This window comes from Amblyraja radiata, chromosome 41 (assembly GCF_010909765.2).
Source record: "Amblyraja radiata isolate CabotCenter1 chromosome 41, sAmbRad1.1.pri, whole genome shotgun sequence".
NCBI lineage: Eukaryota > Metazoa > Chordata > Chondrichthyes > Rajiformes > Rajidae > Amblyraja > Amblyraja radiata.
In genome coordinates, this window is record NC_045996.1 from 9275585 (window position 1) to 9289560 (window position 13976).

At 46.9% G+C, this 13976-nt stretch overlaps 1 long non-coding RNA gene across 1 annotated transcript; it reads left to right on the forward strand.

Annotated features, from left to right (window-relative positions):
- The first annotated feature begins 10441 nt into the window (after positions 1-10441).
- LOC116967780 lies at positions 10442-12262 on the forward strand. Its single transcript, XR_004410318.1, has 2 exons — positions 10442-10475; positions 11819-12262. It is a non-coding gene; the product is annotated as an uncharacterized LOC116967780 (long non-coding RNA).
- Positions 12263-13976: the final 1714 nt, after the last annotated feature.

Here is a 13976-nt window from a genome sequence, read left to right on the forward strand (position 1 = left end):
GTCAGTTTCCCACGACAGCAGGTAGCAGAAGTGATGATCACCATGGGCTGGGATGACACATCGTTGAAGATCCCAAAGGTCTCCAAATTTGAGGAAGGACATCCTAAAACTTGCTCCAAGTTCTCTGTGACCTTCCACACCTGGTGCTGGAGAAGCTGTTGAGGAACAACTTGGTGGGATTTCTTGTCGCTCTGGATCTCCTCCAGATGGTGTGAAGGGGAAAACATGAAACATCTGCCAACTGATGTGGTCTGCAGTTGTTTGCGAGGAACCTTCCCTCCAAAGACTTGCAGGAAAATGCCATTGGGCAGATGATGAGTTTGACAAATTTCTTAAATGCCTTGGACTGGATAGGATAGCACGCAACAAAAGCCTTTCACTGTACCTCAGTACACATGACAATATAAACCAAACTAAAGTAAAGTAAAATAAAATAAATTAATCTAAACGAAACAAAACTAAAACAGATAAAATGAACATCAGAAATTCGAGCACCGTTCGTGTAAAACCATCGGATTTAAAGCCATCGGTGGGGACCGCCCCGGAATTTCTCACTCCGTCCAACAAAGGCCCTTTTAAGAGCCACTAGCCACCCCACCCGCGCTCTCATCTGTATTTGGGATTTCATCGTCAACATTTCCCAGTACAACTGGCAGCGATCTGTTGCACAGGAGAATCCACTCGTTTAAGAAATTTGTCAAAATCGTCCGGCTCTGACTTATCATCTGGCCCAGTGGCATTTTCCTGCAAGTCTTCGGAGGGAAAGTCCCTTGTTAACAGCTGGCGACCACATCAGTCGGCAGATGTTTTATGTTTCCCCCTTCGCACCATCTAGAGGAGAACCGGGGCTATAAGAAATCCCACCAACTTGTTCCTCAACAGCTTCTCCAGCGCCAGATGTGGACAGTCAAGAACGTGGAGCAAGATTGGCCTTTGGGATCTTCAACCTTGTGTTATTCCAGTCCTTGGTGATCATCAACCTCTGCTATCTGCTGTCATCGTCAACTGACCTGGTGAATGGAGACAAGAATGGAGTCTTGAAGGGCAGTGATCCAAAACATAATCTGTCCATTCCCTCCACATATGTTGCCTGACCCACTAAGTTCCTCCAGCTGTATTTCTTCTGACCGATGAGATTGAGCCTCGCTGATCTGTTCCGGAGCTACAGGAAGTTGTTCTTCAACCACTGCTCCACATGTGGAAGTTTGCTTCAAACGTGGAGAATGATTGGCCTTCTTGCAATAACTTTGTTGGCCTTCATAACGAGAGGAGTTGTGTCTAGGAGCAAAGAGGCCCTTCTGCGGTTGTACAGGGCCCTGGTGAGACCACACCTGGAGTATTCTGTGCAGTTTTGGTCTCCAAATTTAAGGAAGGACATTCTTGCTATTGAGGGAGTGCAGCGTAGGTTCACATAGTTAATTCCAGAGATGGTGGGACTGTCATATGCTGAGAGAATGGGGCGGCTGGGCTTGTATACTCTAGAATTTAGAAAGATGAGAGGGGAGCTTATTGAAACATAAGATTATTAAGGGTTTGGACACTCTAGAGATGGGAAACATGTTCCCGATGTTGGGGGAGTCCAGAACCAGGGGCCACAGTTTAAGAGTAACGGGTAAGCCATTTAGAACGGAGATGGGGAAACACTTTTTCACACAGAGAGTTGTGAGTCTGTGGAATTCTATGCCCCAGAGGGCGGTGGAGGCCGGTTCTCTGAATACATTCAAGAGAGAGCTAGATAGGGCTCTTAAAGATAGCGGAGTCGGGATATGGGGAGAAGGCAGGAACGGGGTACTGATTGGGGATGATCAGCCATGATCACATTGAATGGCGGTGCTGGCTCGAAGGGCCAAATGGCCTACTCCTGCACCTATTGTCTATTGTAGCAAGGTTGTGTCCCAGCTCCCATGCTGTTCGGCATCTTCCTATCTGCCCTCTGTCCTTTGTCTTCACGACTGACACAGAAGGAACGTATCTCCACACTAGAAGCGACAGGAACCTCTTCATTCTAGCAACGCTGAAAGCCAAGACCAAGGTGAGAACTGTGCTTATAAATGTTCAATGGTTCTTTATTAGTCATACTTACCGAGCTAAAGTGAAATTCATTTCTGTGTACAGTTTAATACATGTATCACCATACATAATCACTATGACAAATCTTAAATAAGCATCTCGGATACGGTACAAGTGTATAACAGTAGTAGATTGAGATAGTGGACAGATAGGCCAGGTTTGGTGCCATTTTTCAAGTCTCAATTTGTACGTGCTGTGTTCTCTCCTTCGATTCTGCCCGCAGATATGGCTCTACCAGGTATTGGAGATGATTAGATGTCCATCACGTCTTCTAAACCTCACTCAGATCTTCCACAAGAACATGCATCTACCGTGCAGTTTGATGGCCCTACTTTGGACAGTTTCCCCATGAGTAGTGGAGTGAATTGGGAGTATGAAGATAGAGTTAAAGGGAAAGCAAGCACAGGAAAAGTTACAAAAGACTCCCGAATGAATGGGAAGAAAAGTTCGAGAAGGGTTAAGAGAGTAAGGTCAGGCCCAATAGTTAGGGTTAGGGACCACAGATGGGCTGTAAAATATTCTTCCTTCAATGCATGGATTTTGAAGTTTAATATATTAAAAATTAATTCAATAAAATCAACTGAGCAAATAAAAATATGTCTGATCGTTCAGTTTTATTTACAGATGTATTGGTCCGCTTCCAGATCCAATCACATCTCTAACTTTTCACTGGGATGGATTCAATGAGTGTAGACTGAACTCCCCTCTCCCCTCCACCCCCCTCTTCCCCATCCCTCTTTCACCACTACTCTCCCGTCCCCTGTCTCCCCCTTCTTCCCTTCACCTCTCTTCCTCCCTTTTCCTCACTCCACTCTTCTCCCACTTCTCCACTCCCCCCCCCCCCCCCCACACATTCCCTTTCTCCCATTCCCCAACACAATCCCCCCCCCCCCGACTTTCCCCGATGCCCCCCCTTTGTGGACCCAGCCTGCAACCAGCGAACTCCCGCATACTACCCCACACACGCTAGGGACAATTTTTACTAACACTAGCCATAACCCTAACCCTAGCTGTAACCCTAACACTAACCCTAGCTGTAACCCTAACACTAACTCTAGGTTGATAGGCTTGTATTAAGTATAAATTGTCCCTATAGTGTGTGGAGGATCGCTGGTCGGTGCGGACTCGGTGGGCCAAAGGGCACTGTATTGCTGAACTAATTGTGATACAGGGGCCCCAGGGGTTGGCTTCAAATCCCCAATGTTCTGCCTGCTCCTCATGGGAACTAAACTGTTGGCCACGAGTTGTCCCAGAGGCAGATCTCTCTTCCAATGGCCTCTCCAAACACCCAGAGGCAGCGGGCTCTTCAACTGGGTACAGGCAATGTTGTCTTTGTACCAGTGCCACCCACCTGCTCCGGCCACTGGGTCTAAATACCCACCACCCATTTTGAAGCAAGGGGAGGTTGTTCCCAAAGTTTGCATTTATCCCATAGTCAATGTTACTAAAACAGATGATGTGGCCTTTGTGCAGTATTATTAGTGGGATCTAACTGTCACATCCCTGAATGAACCTATCTACACTGAATCCTTCCCTGTGAAAAGTTGGAGACGGTAATTGGATCTGGAAGCGGGCCAATACATCTGTAAATAAAACTGAACGGCTCAGACGTCTTTTCGTTTGCACAATTGATTTAATTGTATTAATTTTAATATATTAATGTTTAAAATCCATGCATTGAAGGAAGAATATTATACAGCCCATCTGTGGTCCCTAACCCTAACCGGGCATCACCCGCAGGACAGCATAGGTCAGCGTGTGACAGGGCTCACGACATGATGAGACACCCAGATGTCGCCCCTGGATTTTGAACATCTCAAAATCCAGGGAGACACCGCACATCATTACATGCGTCACCTGCATGGGGTACCGCAAATCTCAGTGCTGGGACCGCAGCCATTTACAATATATATTAATGATTTAGATGAAGGGATTACAAGTAACATTTTCAAATTTGCAGATGACACAAAGCTGGGTGGCAGTGTGAACTGTGAGGTGGATGCTTTGAGGATGCAGGGTGACTTGGACAGGTTGGGTGAGTGGGCAGATGCAGTTTAATGTGGATAAATGTGAGGTTATCCATTTTGGTACCAAAAACAGGAAGGCAGATTATTATCTAAATGGTGTCGATGGGAAAAGGGGAAGTACAACGGGATCTGGGGGTCCTTGTTCATCAGTCTATGAAAGTAAGCGTGCAGGCAGTGAAGAAAGTGAATGGCATGTTGCCCTTCATAACAAGAGTGTGTATTGGAGCAAAGAGGTCCTTCTGCAGTTGTGCAGGGCCCTAGTGAGACCACACCTGGAGTATTGTGTGCAGTTTTGGTCTCCAAATTTGAGGAAGGACATTCTTGCTATTGAGGGAGTGCAGGGTAGGTTTACAAGGCAAATTCCCGAGATGACGGGACTGTCATATGCTGAGAGAATGGAGCGGCTGGGTTTGTACACTCTGGAGTTTAGGATGAGAGGGGATCTTTTTGAAACTTATAAGATTATTAAGGGTTTGGACACTCTAGAGACGGGAAACGTGTGTGGGGGGGGGAGGGTTGTGTGGATGGGGGGAGCAGTATGGGGATGGGGTGTGCCTGTGGGGGAGGGGTGTGTGGGCATGTGGAGTGTGGGGGAGGGGGGCTGTGGGTGGGGGAGGGCTCTGTGGGTGGGGGACGGGGTGTGTCGGGTGTGGGTGTGTGTGGGGGAGGGGTGTGTGTGGGGGGAGGGTGTGTGTGGGGGGATGGAGCAGTGGGGACGGTGTGTGTCTGGGGGAGGGGTGTGTGAGGGAGGGGGGTGTGGGGGAGGGGTTGCATGGGAAGGGAGGATGTGGGAGGAGGGATGGGGGTTTGTATGGGAGGGTATGTGTGTAGGGGAGGGGTTTGTGTGTGGTAGGGGCGTGTGTGTGGGGAGGGTTGTGGGGGCGTGTGTGTGGGGGGAGCAGTGGGGAGGGGTGTGTGTGGGCGCGGGTGTGGGAGGAGGGATAGGGGTGGTGTGGGGGGAGGAGCAGTGTGGGGACGAGGGTGCATCTGTGGGGGAACGGGTTTGTGGGCGGGGGTGATGGGTGTGTGGGTGAAGGGGAAGGGAGGATGTGGGAGGAGGGAGAGGGGGGGGGTGGGTGTGGGTGGGGGGTGTATTTCTTGCTGTAGATTAACAAGCCTGTAATTGCAACAACATAAAAATGCATTAATTTACATTTCAGTAAATTTATACTCACGATACTACTGTAAACATGTCTGTAATGCAACCAAAGGCTCAGTCCATAGTTCTTCACAGTTCATAGATGTTGTTTGTGTTGGCAGTGTTCAAGAGCCTGATGGTTGCTGGGAATAAGCTGTTCCTGAACCTGGAGGTCACGTTTTTTGGGCTTCTAAACAGAATAATGGGAGCGTAGTCCAACAACACACAGATAGCTAATAAAATCAAAATCCGGGAAATTAATATTTAAATGCTAGTGTAAAAAATATCTGTCGGGCAGCAAAAGACACTGTCCATAATATCTCATCGTTGCGGTTCATGTTGTGCAGTGTTCGAGAGGCTTGTAATTGCTGGGAAGAAGCTGCTCTTGAACATGGAGGTCAGTTTCCCTGCTTCTGTTGGCTTTTCACACTGGGAGGGTGGTGTGGGTCTTTGATGTTAGCTGGCTTTTGCAGGTAGCATCTCCTGTAGATCCCTTTGATGGTGAAGAGATCATCACCCGTGACGGACTGTGCAGTTTCTGCGCAACACATGCGTAATATCAACATCGTCACATTGTACAAGAACAAGGGAGTGCACCAACTACAGGGACATCTCACTTCTGAATGTTACAGGAAAGGCCTTTGCCAGAGTGATCCTGCAAAGACTGCACAGACTCGCTGACTTGAGGCACAATGCAGTTCCCATGGAGGTAGATCCACAATGGACATGATCTTCTCCCTGCGTCAAATACAAGGAAAATGTCAAGAGCAGCAAACCCCACATCGTCTTTGTGGATTTTACGAAAGCTTAAAGGTGGTCATAAGTTTTGTGTGTGATTGCATTGATGTGCTGGACCCAGGACAGATCTTCAGCGACATGGACAACCAGGAATTTGCAACGTAACGTTCTCCACCACTGTCTCATGAATGAAGACAAGTTTGTGGATCATCAGCTTTCACCTCCTGAGGTCATCGACCATCTGCTATGTTTCCTGTGATTGATCAGAGGACAAGAACTAATGAGATGGCCATGGACCAGGGCTGGAACGCAGAAGCTTCCTCACACCTGACCCTGCTGTGTTGCTGAGAAGATCTGGCGTCACTGGGAATATGGAACTGATCCTCTGTAAACTACCCTTAGTAGAAGACCACGATAGAGATATGTTTTTAGAGCTCGGCTGTCAGTGAAAGTGGAGCAGAAAACTGCTGGAGGAACTCAGTTGGCCAGGCAGCATCTGTGGAGGGAATGGACAGACAATGTTTGGATCAGGACACCTTCAAGACTCCATTCTTGTCTCCATTTACCAGGTTGGATTATGATGACAGGAAATGGCCAAGATTGATGATCACCGTGGACTGGAGTGACAGATGATTGAAGATCCTGAAGACCCAATCTTGCTCCACATTCTCTGCGAACTTCCACACCAGGCGCTGGAGAAGCTGCTGAGGAACAACTTGGTTGGATTCCTTGTGGCCATGGATCTCCTCCAGATTGTTTGAAGGAACAAACAAGACAGATGTGTGAGTGCCGGAGGTCGGTCGAGGACGTGCCGCCGAGAGAACACAGCATCTGCGGAGGGAATGGACAGATGACGTTTGGATCAGGATCCTTCAAGATCCATTCTTGTCTCCATTTACTGTACCAAGTCGGTTTCTGACGTCAGGAAATTGCCAAGTTTGATGATCACCGTGGACTTGAATGACAGATCCTTGAAGATCCCGAAGGCCAATCTTACTCAACGTTCTACCCGACCTTCCACACCTGGCGCTGGAGAAGCTGTTGAGGAACAACTTGGGGTGACTTCTTGTCGCCCAGGATCTCTTCCAGTGAAGGGGAAAGCATGAAACATCTGCCCACTGATGTGGTCGCCAGCTGTTTGCGTGGAACTTTCCCTCCAAAGACTTGCAGGAAAATGCCACTGGGGCAGATGATGAGTCAGAACTGGACGAATTTGACAAATTTCTTAAATGCCGTGGATTCTCCTGTGCAACCCCAAGAGGGATTGGATAGCACGCAACAAAAGCGATGTCAGGAACTCGAGTACCGTTCGGATTTGAAGCCATCGATGGGGACCGCACTGGAATTTCTCATTCTATCCAACAAAGGCCCTTTTAAGAGCTACTTCTCGAAAGAGCTACAACCTCATCCCCGCTCGCACTCTCGTCTGCATTTCAACGTCAACATTTTCCAGTACAATTGGCAGCGATCTGCTGCACGTGAGAATCCACGCCGTTTAAGAAATTTTTCAAACTCGTCCAGCTCTGACTCATCATCTGCCCCAGTGACATTTTCCTGCAAGTCTTCGGAGGGAAAGTTCCTCGCAAACAGCTGGCGATCACATCAGTCGGCAGATGTTTTCATGTTTCCCCCTTCACACCATCTGGAGGAGATCCGGGGCCACAAGAAGTCCCACCAAGGTGTACGTCAATGTGGACCATTGGGACCACACTGGTCACTCATCATCCCAACAGAAGAAGGACTTCAGGAACTGATGGACAGACTGTCTCATGCTCGCAACATAGACCGACTGACAATTGTTATCGTGGATCAGGACACTCCACTCCCCTCTGAAGACACCATAAACACCACTCCGCTGGAAAATGTCTTAAATTCACCAACCTAGGATCTACGGTGACTGACAGCCACTCTCTGGATGAGGAAACTAGTTCACGTACAGTAAACCACCTTCCTATACAGCACCCACCTTCGGGAGGCTAAGCAAGCCGACATAGAAGAACAGGAAACTCACAATGAAGACCAAGGTAACTCTACAACGCGTGCATGTTGAACACGTTACTGTACAGCAGTGAAGTTCGGGCGACTTACCTACATCAAGAACGGTAAATGAATGGGAGAGGACCAAGAGAGGACCCGATGGTGGGCAGCCTAGGATGGGCCCGCGGTGGGTGCCGGAGGTCGGTAGAGGAGTGATATGGAGAACAAAATGGGACCCACCTCGGAACCAGAACAGATCTTCAGAGATATGAACGCCCAAGAACTTGAAGCAGGATCTTGGAACATAACGTTCTCCACCACTGTCCCATGAATGAAGACAAGTTTGTGGATCATCGGCTTTCTCCTCCTGAAGTCATCGACCTCTGTCATGTTTCCTGTGATTGACCAGAGGACAATATCTGAAGAGATGGCCATGGACCAGGGCTGGCACACAGAAGCTTCATCACACCTGACCCTGCTGTGTTGCTGAGGAAGATCTGGTGTCACTGGGAATGTGGAGCTGATCCTCTGTAAACTGCCCTCAGTGGAAGACCGTGAGATGTGTTTTTAGAGCTCGGCTGTCAGCGAAGGTGGAGCAGAAAACTGCTGGAGGAACTCAGCGGGTCAGGCAGCATCTGCGGAGGAAATGGACAGATGACATTTGGATCGAGACCCTTCAAGACTCCATTCTTGTCTCCATTTACCAGGTTGGTTTCTAGGAGCCAAGATCGCCCCGTCAACGGAAGTCTCGAGGCCGCCGACCGCGGGAGAACAAAGAAGGGAAGAGATTTAACTTTTTCCAGGGTGATCATCAGCCTCTGATTGACCAAAGGACAAGATCTGAAGAGATGGCCATGGACCAAGGGAAGCATGTAGAAGCTTCATCGCTCCTGACTCTTCTGTGTTCCTGAGGAGGATGTGGTGCTACTAGGAATAGACTGAGCTGCTTCTCCGCTGAACTGCCTTCCCTTGTTAAGATTTGTTTCACTTCAAACACAAAAATGCAATAAAACTAGTAGTCAAGTAGTAAAATCTTTATTTCGACAGGCAGGTGTGGCAGTAAACTCTTGCAGTTTGTAATATACAGACTATAGGTTCACTCTATCCCCACACACACAAAGGTAATGTTCAATCAGATATATTTATACCCCAATAATCAGCGATTCAGCAATACTTTATCTTACAGAGTATTGGGCAGCCTCTTGCTTGTTAAGAATGACAGGTTCTTCTGAGAGAGGAAAGGTTAGCCCACATATGGTTATGCTAAAGAAGCTATTTTTCTGCAGATCAAGTATTTGTTTGTTTTTTTACCTTATTGACGCACATTATAATCTTATAGAGCAGTGGTTCTCAACCTTTTTTCAGTGATGTACCCCCTGTGAAATATTTTTTCAGCCAAGTACCCCCTAACCAGCGCAAAAATATAGGCCTACATATATGTAGGCCTATATTTTAAAATCTCACGTACCCCCCGGAGTGCCTTCACATACCCCCAGGGGTACGCGTACCCCCATTTGAGAACCACTGTTATAGAGTAAAGAGTACGCCAAGTGTCTGAACATTCTCCTGATGTTTATATCATAAAGGAAGACATTCATGAAGTTGTGTTGTTATCTCGCTAGTGTTAAGGAAGAATGGCGAAAACATCTTTGTTAGCCTTGCTCGTGTAACAGGAGAGAGGTGAACGCCTTTCTCTATTGCTTCTAATTCTTTAAACTTTCTCACCCGTGCCTGGTAAGGGACATCGCTCGGGATTTCAGGTAAGACCTTTACTTGGGTATTCTTCTTCTGCAATTCCCCACGAGATAGACCTTACAAACAGTTGTAGAACATTCACTGGCAGCATATTCATGGCTCCCCATCTCTCACTGCCTGAAGCAGCTCCTGTGCCACCAACAACGTAGACAGCTATCAGTCTTCAAACTGTTCTGTCAGTACCACTTGTCATAAGTTCATTAGTCATAGGACCAAAATTAGGCCATTCAGCCCATCGAGTCTACTCCACCATTCAACCATGGCTGGTCTATTTTTCCCTCTCAACCCCATTCTCCTGCCTTCTCCCCGTAACCTTTGACCCCTCCTTACTAATCAAGAACCTGTCAATCTCCGCTTTAAAAAATTCACGTCTGTGGCAAATAATTCCACAGATTCACCGCCCTCTCCCTATAGAAATTCATAAGTTACAGGAGTAGAATAAGGCCATTCAGCCCATCAAGTCTACTCTGCCATTCAATCAGGGCTGATCTATCTTTCCCTCTCAACCGCATTCTCCTGCCTTCGCCCCATAACCCGATACCCGTACTAATAAAAAATCTGTCAATCTCTGCCTCAAAAATATCCATTGACTTGGCCTCCATCTCCACCTCCGTCTGTGGCAATGAATTCCACATCTTCACCACCCTCTGACTAAAGAAATTCCTTCTCATCTTTCTCAAGGTACGTCCTTTTATTCTGAGGCTATGGCTTCCGGTCCAAGACTCTGCGACTGGTGGAAACATCCTCTCCACATCTACTTTTACTGTTTGGTAAGTTTCAATGAGTTTCCTCCTCATCCTTCTAAACTCCAGCAAGTACAGGCCCAGTGCCGCCAAACACCATCATATCTTAACCCAATCATTCCTGAGATCATTCTCGTAAATGTTCTCTGGACCAACACATCCTTACTGAGATTTGGTGCCCAAAACTGCTCCCAATATTCCAAATGTGGTCTGACCCAGTGCCCTAGGAACTCCTCAGCATTACATAATAATAATAATAATGGATGGGATTTATATAGCGCCTTTCTAATACTCAAGGCGCTTTACATCGCATTATTCATTCACTCCTCAGTCACACTCGGTGGTGGTGAGCTACTTCTGTAGCCACAGCTGCCCTGGGGCAGACTGACGGAAGCGTGGCTGCCAATCTGCGCCTACGGCCCCTCCGACCACCACCAATCACTCACACACATTCACACACAGGCAAAGGTGGGTGAAGTGTCTTGCCCAAGGACACAATGACAGTATGCACTCCAAGCGGGATTCGAACCGGCTACCTTCCGATTGCCAGCCGAACACTTAGCCCATTGTGCCATCTGTCGTCCCATACATCCCTGTACCTGTATTCTAGCCCTCTCAAAATAACTGCTGGCTGTGCATTCACCTTTCTTACCACTGATTCAACTTGCAAATTAACTTTTTAGGAATCCTGCAGCAGCACTCTCCAGTCCCTTTGCTCCTCCAAATCCTGAATTCTCTCCCCATTTAGAAAATAGTCTACGCCTTTATTCCTACAAAAATGCATGACTCCACATTTTGCTATGCTGTATTCCATCTGCCACTTCTCAGCCCACTCTCTCAACCTTTAGTTACCTTCTGTTGTTTTTTTAAAAGCTTCCCAATTCTCCAGCTACCCCACTCACTAACCACTATATGCCTTCTCTTTAATTTTATTCCTCCTTGTCTCCTTTCTAAAGATACATCCTTTAATTCTGAAGCTGTGCCCTCTTGTCCTAGACTCTCTCCCACTAGTGGAAACATCCTCTCACATCCACCCTTTCCAGCCTTTCACTATTCAATGAGGTCCCCCCTCATCCGTCTAAACTCCAGCGAGTACAGGTCCAGAGCGGTCAAACATTCATCATATGTTAATCCAATCATTCTCATAAACCTCCTCTGCACCCTCTCCAATACCAGCATATCCCTCTTCAGATATGGGTCCAAAAACTGCTCACAATATTCCACATGTAGTCTGACCAGTGCTTTACAAAAGCCTCAGCATTACATCTCTTTTTATATATTTTAGAGTTACTCCAGCTTTTTGAGTTTATATTCCAGTTGTCTTGAAATGAATGCTAACATTGCATTTGCCTTGTTATTTGTACGTGCAGGATCGCTCAGTATTTGGGGGAACAATGGGCCTTTGGGATCTTCAGCATTGCCCTGCCCTTCAAGTCCACGGCTGGTGATCTATCTCCAACATTTTGCTGCACAGTGCCAGAGGGAAAGATTGAGCAGAAGCCCATTGGAGCTTCGTCACTACGGACTGCAACCTGTTCCAAAGAGAGAGGTCAGATGTCACCAGAAACCCACTGTAACCACTCTGGAAACTGCTCTTCCAGGGTGCAGGACGTTACTCATTACATATCCTTCCAAAGGTTGTCTATGTAGACAGCAAGACTTAACCTGTTGGAGTCATGAGGACCAGTGGGTATATTGTCCAGCTAAGGAGTTGTTCTGGTCCTGACCTCCCTTTCTTTTGCAGCAGGTGACTCAAATCCCACCCACCCTTTCAAAGGTCATTGTAAAAGCCTCTAATAAAGAGCCGTGATCTTTTACATTGGTCTCTTTTTATTTTGTGTCTCTGGAATTCTCGACTTTCAATATATCTCACCAAAGTTAAATGATCTGGTTATGGTGTAACTGAATCCTGCTGAGGTGAAACAGGAATTTGGTTTTCTTTTGTGGGGGGGGGGGGGGGGGGGGGATGGAGATGGATAAGCAGTTTAATATGTACAGTACTCTTGGAAAAAATCAGCAAATAAACACAATAAATAAACAGCAAAGACCACAAAATATACCATGCCTTGTGGTGGTACTGCAGTAGAGGAATGTTATCTGATTTAAATTCTTGATTCTCTGCATTTCTTTGCAAAACGAGGTGTGATTTGGTGAGAATTACAGCTTGCCCTCTTCAGCCCCATTGTGTTCCAGTATCTTGTCTCTGAATCCATGCTGCAACATCGAGGATACTGTGGTATATGGCAGACCGGAAGGTAGCCAGTTCGAATCCCGCTTGGAGTGCATACTGTCGTTGTGTCCCTGGGCAAGACACTTCACCCACCTTTGCCTGTGTGTGAGTGATTGGTGGTGGTCGGAGAGCCGTAGGCGCAGATTAGCAGCCACGCTTCCGTCAGTCTGCCCCAGGGCAGCTGTGGCTACAGAAGTAGCTCAGCACCACCGAGTGTGACTGAGGAGTGAATGAATAATGCGATGTAAAGCGCCTTGAGTATCTAGAAAGGCGCTATATAAATCCCATCCATTATTATTATTATTACGGTAAATATTTATCTCGTGTCAAAGTCAGAGAAACAGGTCTTTGAGCCCAACAAACCCATTCCATCATGCCCAGTTAACACCAGTCCCTTTTTATTCTGCCCACATTCCCCATAAACTCCATCTCAAGAAGGGTCCCGACCCAAAACGTCACCTCTTCCTTTTCTCCAGAGATGCTGCCTGACCTGCTGAGTTACTTCAGCTTTTTGTGTCTTATCTTCCCATAAACTCACTGTTTTACTACCATAATCAATTTTACTCCCATAAAATTCAACCATTTACTAACACAGTGGTGTCAGTGACCAATAAACCGAAAACTTGAGCATTTTCATAGAATGTAGGAGGAAACAGGAGCACCTGAAGGAAATTATAGCGTCACAGGGTGAACATGCAAACTCCACGCAGACAGCCAGGGGTGAGAATCGAACCTGGGCCTCTGGAGCTGAGAGGCAGCAGCTCTGACGGTGATGCCACTGTGCTGTACACTGAGTAATAAGGATTGAAAGCTTATATTGAATCTAATAAAAACACAGACACCATTGTCTTGATTTGTGCACCCTTCCTGTAATGGTACATTGAGTGTAAAGTCCTGTGGTACAGAGCTTGTGTCAACCGCAACTTAGATCTCAGCCTCCAAGCTTTCCCCATGGCTGTCCCTAATGGCTGACTGATCAACACTAGAAGGTGGCTTCAAGTCCTGACACATGCGCCACAATTCAATGGACCCACTTCTAGTCTCAGTGGGACTAGCAGGATCATGATTTTTTTTTAAATGTAAAGATTCCAATATCACAAGAAGATGACATATTCAAGACTGCAGAGAAATGGTTAGTTTACAGAGATTTAATCTTGCTTAGTAGAGTGTATAAAGGATATGTTATCACTTCATAGTGGAAATGATACATTAATATAATGTATGAGTCTAGGCTCCGTATTAAGGCACCAGCATCAAAGCACATTGTTGGCAAGCTTCAAATTACTGTGGGTTTTATT